General features: G+C 48.9%; 1 protein-coding gene across 4 annotated transcripts in view; it reads left to right on the top strand.

Moving 5' to 3' along the window:
- The first annotated feature begins 1208 nt into the window (after positions 1–1208).
- Positions 1209–6000, top strand: part of ELF2 (E74 like ETS transcription factor 2) — a 94001-nt gene continuing 89209 nt past the window's right edge. For all 4 annotated transcript variants that reach the window (XM_082652762.1, XM_082652760.1, XM_082652761.1 and 1 more), the window contains exon 1: positions 1209–1336. The gene's annotated coding sequence lies outside the window, so the exon portion shown is untranslated. The remainder of the gene's footprint in view (positions 1337–6000) is intronic.

The raw sequence follows: 6000 nt of genomic DNA, 5'->3' as shown, positions 1-6000 counted from the left end.
TAGGGTACTTCTCCGTCCGTCGCCGACCGAGCGAGCAGCGACAATGGCCCGGGGCGGGCGCCCGCAGCTTTCGGGGCTGAGCCAAGGGACCGCCCGCCGCGCTCCGCAGCTGCGCGCTGAGCCCCGCCGCCCGCCCGTCAGTTAACGCGGGCACCAACCGCCGCGCGGCCCGGCCGTTGGGCGGGTGGTAATTTCTGGGAATGGGGCGGGGTCCGCGGGGGTACTAGGCCGGGCGTTTGCAAGCGAGCAGGAGGAGGAGGAGGAGGAGGAGGAGGAGGAGGAGCCGGCGGCGCGAAGGGGCGCTAGGCGGCCGGGGCGGGGCTCCACGAGCGTCACGGGCCGGGGCGGGGCCGGGGGCGCGCTCCGGACCGCCCGCGGCCCCACCTTCTACTTAGCCCAGGCTTTGGAGTCCAGACGGGAGGGACCCGGGCTAGGAGTTTCAACGACCTCCGGCCCCCACTGACTGTCAGGCTGCCTGAGTGCAGAGCAATCCCTTGAGGAGAAGGGCGGGAGTCCGGAGCTGGGGATGGGGTGACAGCCGGCGCCCGCGTGGGACCTCAGAGAGTGGCGAGGGTGTGTGCGTGCGCTCCGGGCCGGCGGCCGCTGCAGGTGCACGCGCGCCCCTACACGCCTGCCCGCGCTTGGGAGCCCCCGCGCCAGTCCCGGGCCGGGGCCGGAGTCGGGAGCAGGATGGGGGAGCCCCGAGCAGGGAGCGGGAGAAGTGGCGAGAGTCTTTACCTGAGAAGGCGTGCTTGGGAGAAGTTGGGGGCTACAGGGCGGGCGAGATTCGAGAGAGCCATCGAGGCCTGGTGGGCGGGCTGGTGGGGGCCGAGGGCGGCGGGTCCCCGCGGGGTATAAATAGCCGGCCCGGGTTTGACAGGCGCGGCGTTGACTGGCGGTGCCGCCCCCCCTCGCCGCGTGGGGAGGGGAGGAGCGCTCTGAGCGGGCGGGGTGGGGGAGGCGGACTCGACTGTCCTGTTGGCGGCGGCTGGAGGCCGAGGGGGAGGAGCCGAGGCGGGGGGTGGAGGGAGGGAGGGAGGGGGCCGGGAGCGGGGCGAGGGCGGGGGCCACCATTGCTCCCCGCGCCGGGCTCAGTGTCGCCGCCGTCGCCTCGGCGGTTGGGGGGGCTCGGCGGGGCGGCGCGGGCGGGGGGCTCTGCGCGGGGCGGCGCGCCGCTGTTTTGTCTCCTCCTCTCCCAGTGGAGCGGCTCGGGCAGCCGGGGAGGCCCCGGCTCCCTCCGGACGCCCGGCCAACGGCGGCGGCGGCGGCGGCTAGTCCGCGGCCCTGCCGGGAGGGAAGGCGACGCGGCGGTCTTCCCGGGCGACGCGGAGAACAGGTAAGAGCGCGCGGGCCGCCGAGGCTGGTGCGAGGGAGCGCGGAGGGTGCGGCGAGAAAGGCTCGCCGTCCCGAGTGCCACCGCCTCCCTCCGCGCCCCCGCCCCGCGCCTGTGTTGTTGGCTCCGGGGTTTGCGGAGGGTTTTCCAGAGGCTGTGGCGGTGACACCGGCCGGGAGCTGGGGAAGGGGGCTGAGTGCCCCCGGGCAGCGGTCGGGGAGCGGGACTTGGAGAAAGGGGAAGGCGGGCGGCGCGCCCGCCCGCGGAGAGCGCGGGGCGCCGGGCAGGGCTGCGCGAAGAGGTTACGGACCCCGGCGGGGGGGATGGGCCGCGCGCAGCTGGTCTCGCAGTGTTTACACCGCCGCGCGAGTCACCTCTGCCGAGAAGCGGACTGAACTGACCCGCCTTATCCCGCGAGGAGGCCAGGGCGGGGGTCCGGCTCCGGAGGAAGCGCGTCCTGGGAGGGTCGGGGAGGGCGGGAGGCTGCGGCCGGCGCCGGGGCAGGGCGGCGAGCCCGGGGCGGGACCTGGGAGGCTCCGGCCGCGTGGGGTGGCGTGGAGGACTGGAGACCAGTTTCCTTCCCCTTCGGGCCTCATCGCCGCCTCTTACCTTTCCTGCCCTCCGGTGTTAGCTGGCACGGCAGGTTGTACTCGGTCATTCTTTTATTCTCGCTCTACACGCCGGCCCCCTGCTGCCACTTCCCCCTATCCCCCCGGGAGTGGGGAGGCTGGGCTCTGATAGGAATCTGCTTTTTAAACAAAACAAAAACGGGCTCTGTAACACGCGCGTCCAGTGACCGCCTTCTGGATCCTCTCTTCGCGAAGCTGGCCCTCAGGGACCTTGCTCCTGGATGCTGGCGGGGTGGGGTGGGGGGGGAGGACGCGGGAGGAGGACGGTAAGGGCTCGGCCAGGGCTGGTACTGACTGCCCGAGCAGCTTTGCGAGCTTTGCGAGCAGGGCAGCCGAGTCCCCTCTTGCTCTACTTGGGCATTTTTATTCCATGTCAATAAAGGAAAATATTCCAGTACCCCAGGAGTAATCCAGGTTGCATAGTTCCTAGTGTTTCCCATGTGCCAGCGTCCCGGGCACTCTTTTTTCTAGGAGCTGGCTACGGTGCAGAATAGCCTTTCTTTACGTTCTTAGTACTTCATTAAAGGAGTAAGAGGGGAACACTTTATTGTAAAACTGAATTTCACCCCCTTTTTTGTCTTCATGAACATTTATTTCAGCCGTGTGGTTTAAATTTTAATCCGGTGACGATAGAACAGTAATCTGGTGTTTGGTAATCAGATTTGCTTTTTCTTTTTATCTGTGGGTCTATATCGAGAGGTAAATGATGTACTTTGTCTAGTGCCATAATCACAGAATAGTGACAGAATGCACAGAAGAATGTATGCTTTACTAAGATAGGTTTGGATATTTGAGCTTCAGAGTTTCTTCCTTTCTTCCAAAGGTAGAATGACTTTATATAAGACTGGAAACTATTGAATTACATTTAAAGGGGTTTAGGAATAAAGTTTAAATATGATGTAATACAGTTTACACAGTGAGCTCATATGAATATTATTGAGGTATCTCCTAGTAAACACACGAAGTAGAAAATGATATATCTTGGGCATTTGAAATTTGAAAATTTAATATCAATCTGTTTTTTAAGCTTAGTGACTGAACTAATTGCTTTGATGAATCATTGCTTTTAATTTCAGACACATAAATTCATTTACAAAATAATCAAGGTAGGTTGGAAAGAATTTGTAACTTTGAGATTCTTCTGTCCTAAGTAGATAGGTGGGTAACTGCAGCTGTGGTAGGGCCTTACCAGCGCTGATGGCTTCACCTGCTCACAGATCGTACACCGAGGTTTATTGCTGCTGTTGTTGATAACAGCTTTATTGGGATATAATTCACCTACCATTCGATTCACCAATTTAAAGTGTACAGTTCAGTGGTTTTTAATATATTCACAGAGTTGTGAAACTATCACCATCATCCATTTTAAAACATTTTCATCACCCCGCAAAAAGGAGCCTCATACCCATTAGCTGTCACTCTCAATTTCCCCCCAGAACCCCCAGCCCTAGGCAGCCGCTAACTACTTTCTGTCTCTATAGATTTGCCTACTCTGAACATTTTCTATAAATGGAATCCTACAATGTGTGATCTTCATAATTGCGTTTTTTGATTTAGCATAATGTGTTCAGAGTTCATCCACATTGTAACGTGTCATTATTTCATTTCTTTTTACTGCTGAGTAATATTCCATTGTATGGATATACCACATATTATGTATCCATTAATTAGTTGATGGACATTTGAGTTTCTACTTTTTAGCTATTACAAGTAATGCTGCTACGCACACTTGTGTACAAGTTTTTGTGTGGATATGTTTTCATTTCTCTTGGATATATACACTTTTTTAAAAAATTAGCTTTTTGAGTTATCATTTAATACCAAAAAATTAATCCTGAGTGAAAATTCAATGATTTTTAATAAATATATTGAGTTCTTAAATTATCACCACAAGCCAATTTTAGAACGTGTTATCACTTCTGAAGATTCTCTCTAGCCTGTTTGCTGTTAACCCTTATTCTCACTCCTGGCCCCAGGCAACCACTGCTTTGTGTTTCGTTTCTGTAGATTTGCCTTTATCTTACGTATAAATGGAAACGTACAGTATGTAGTCTTTTGCGTCTGGCTCCTTTCACTTAGCATAGTGTTTTGGAGAGTCATCCATATTGTAGCATGTGTCAGTATTTTGTTCCTTTTTATTACTGAATAGTATTTTAATTTGTGGTTATACCATATTTTGTTTATCTGTTGACCAGTTGATGGGCATTTGGATTGTTTCCAGTTTTTTGACTGTTGCAAATAATGAAGCTTGAAAGTTTGAGTGTGAGTCTTTATGTGGACATATGGTTTCATTCTCTTGGGTAGATGCCTAGGAATAGAATTGCTGGGTCATCTGTTTAACTTTTTAAGAAGCTGCCAAACTGTTTTTGAAAGTGGGCTTACATTTTATATTCCTGACAGCGATGTGTGAGAGTTAGTTTTTTCACACCTTTGTCAACACTTGTTATTGTCTGTCTGTTTTATTTTAGCCATTGTACTGGGTGTGAAGTGCTTAAGTCATTGTGATTTTAATTTGCATTTTTCCTAAAGATGTAAGGTGTTAAGCATTTTTTCATATGATATTCATTCATATATCCTTTTGGGTGAAATAGCTATTCAAATCTTTTGCCAGTTGTCTTACTATAATTGAGTTATAAGAGTTTTTTATACATTCTGGATGTAAGTCCTTTCTTAGATACATGATTTACAAATATTTTCTCCCAGTTTGTGGCTTTTTTCTTTTCTTCATTTTTACTGGAGTCTTTTGAAGCACAAAAGTTTTAATTTTGATGGAGCTTAATTTCCCAATTTTTCTTTTATGGATCATGCTTTTGTTGTTTAAGAACTCTCCCTCATCCAAGATCTTGAGGATTTTCTCCTTTGTTTTCTTCTAGATGTTTTATAGATTTTGCTATTATATGTAGATTTGTGATCTATTTTGAGTTAATTTTTGTGTATGGTGTGAAATAAGGGTCTAAATTCACCTGTTATATATGGGTTGTCTTAGCACCGTTTGTTGAAAAGACTGTCATTTCTCCATTGATTGTAATTGTAAATATTTAATTCTGGACTTTCAGTTCTGTTTCGTTATCTGTATGTCTGTCCTTTGGCTAGTACCACCCTGTCTTGATTACTGTGCATTATGGTAATTTATGAAAACAGGTAGTGTAAGCTCTTAAATTTTGTTCTTACTTTTGAAAATTGTGGCTATTGTGGGTTATATATAAAAATTTTAAAATCGACTTGTCAGTATCTGTGAAAAAAGTTTTGGAATTTTGATGGGGAATGCATTGAATCTGTAGATCAGTTTGGGATGAATTACCATCTTACAATATTGAGTCTCCTAATACATGAACATGAAATTTTTAAAAAATTTATTGATCTTTAATTTTTCGAAGTGATGTTTTAAACTTTTCAGTGTATAAATCTTTTACTTAAAAATTAAAAAAAAATGTTATTGTGGTAAGAAAACTTAACATGAGATCTACCCTCTTAACTTTTTAAGAATACAGTACAGTGTTGCTAACTATAAACAGAGTGTTGTATAGCAGATTTCTATACATGGTAGAAGTGTCCTTTTTAATTCTGTTTTGTTCAGAGTTTTTATCATGAATGGGTATTGGATTTTATCAGATGCTTTTTCTGCATCTCTTAGCAAGACCAGCTGTTGCGGTTTGCTCACGACTGTCCTGGTTTTAGTGCTGGAAGACCTGCATCTTGGGAAACCCTTCAGTCCCAGACAAACCAGAATGGTTGGTCACCTTAATGTCTGAGATGATCATGTGGTTTCTGTCCTTTATTCCACTAATATAGTGTATAATATTAATTGATTTTTAGCAACTAAACCAGCCTTATATTCCTGGGATAAATCCCACTTGGTCATGGTATATAATTCTTATTATATGTTGCTGGATTTAGTTTGCTAATGTTTAATTGAACATTTTTGTGTCTATATTTATGGAAGATACTGGTCTGTAGTTTTCTTGTGATGTTTTTGGATTTTGTAATATAGTAATACATATTAATCCCAGAATAAATTCGGAAATGTTCCCTCTTCTA

This window comes from Grampus griseus (genome assembly GCF_964374135.1).
Source record: "Grampus griseus genome assembly, chromosome: 4".
Taxonomy (NCBI): domain Eukaryota; kingdom Metazoa; phylum Chordata; class Mammalia; order Artiodactyla; family Delphinidae; genus Grampus; species Grampus griseus.
Note: the sequence above shows the minus strand (reverse complement) of the source record. Positions and strands in the feature narration are given on the sequence as shown.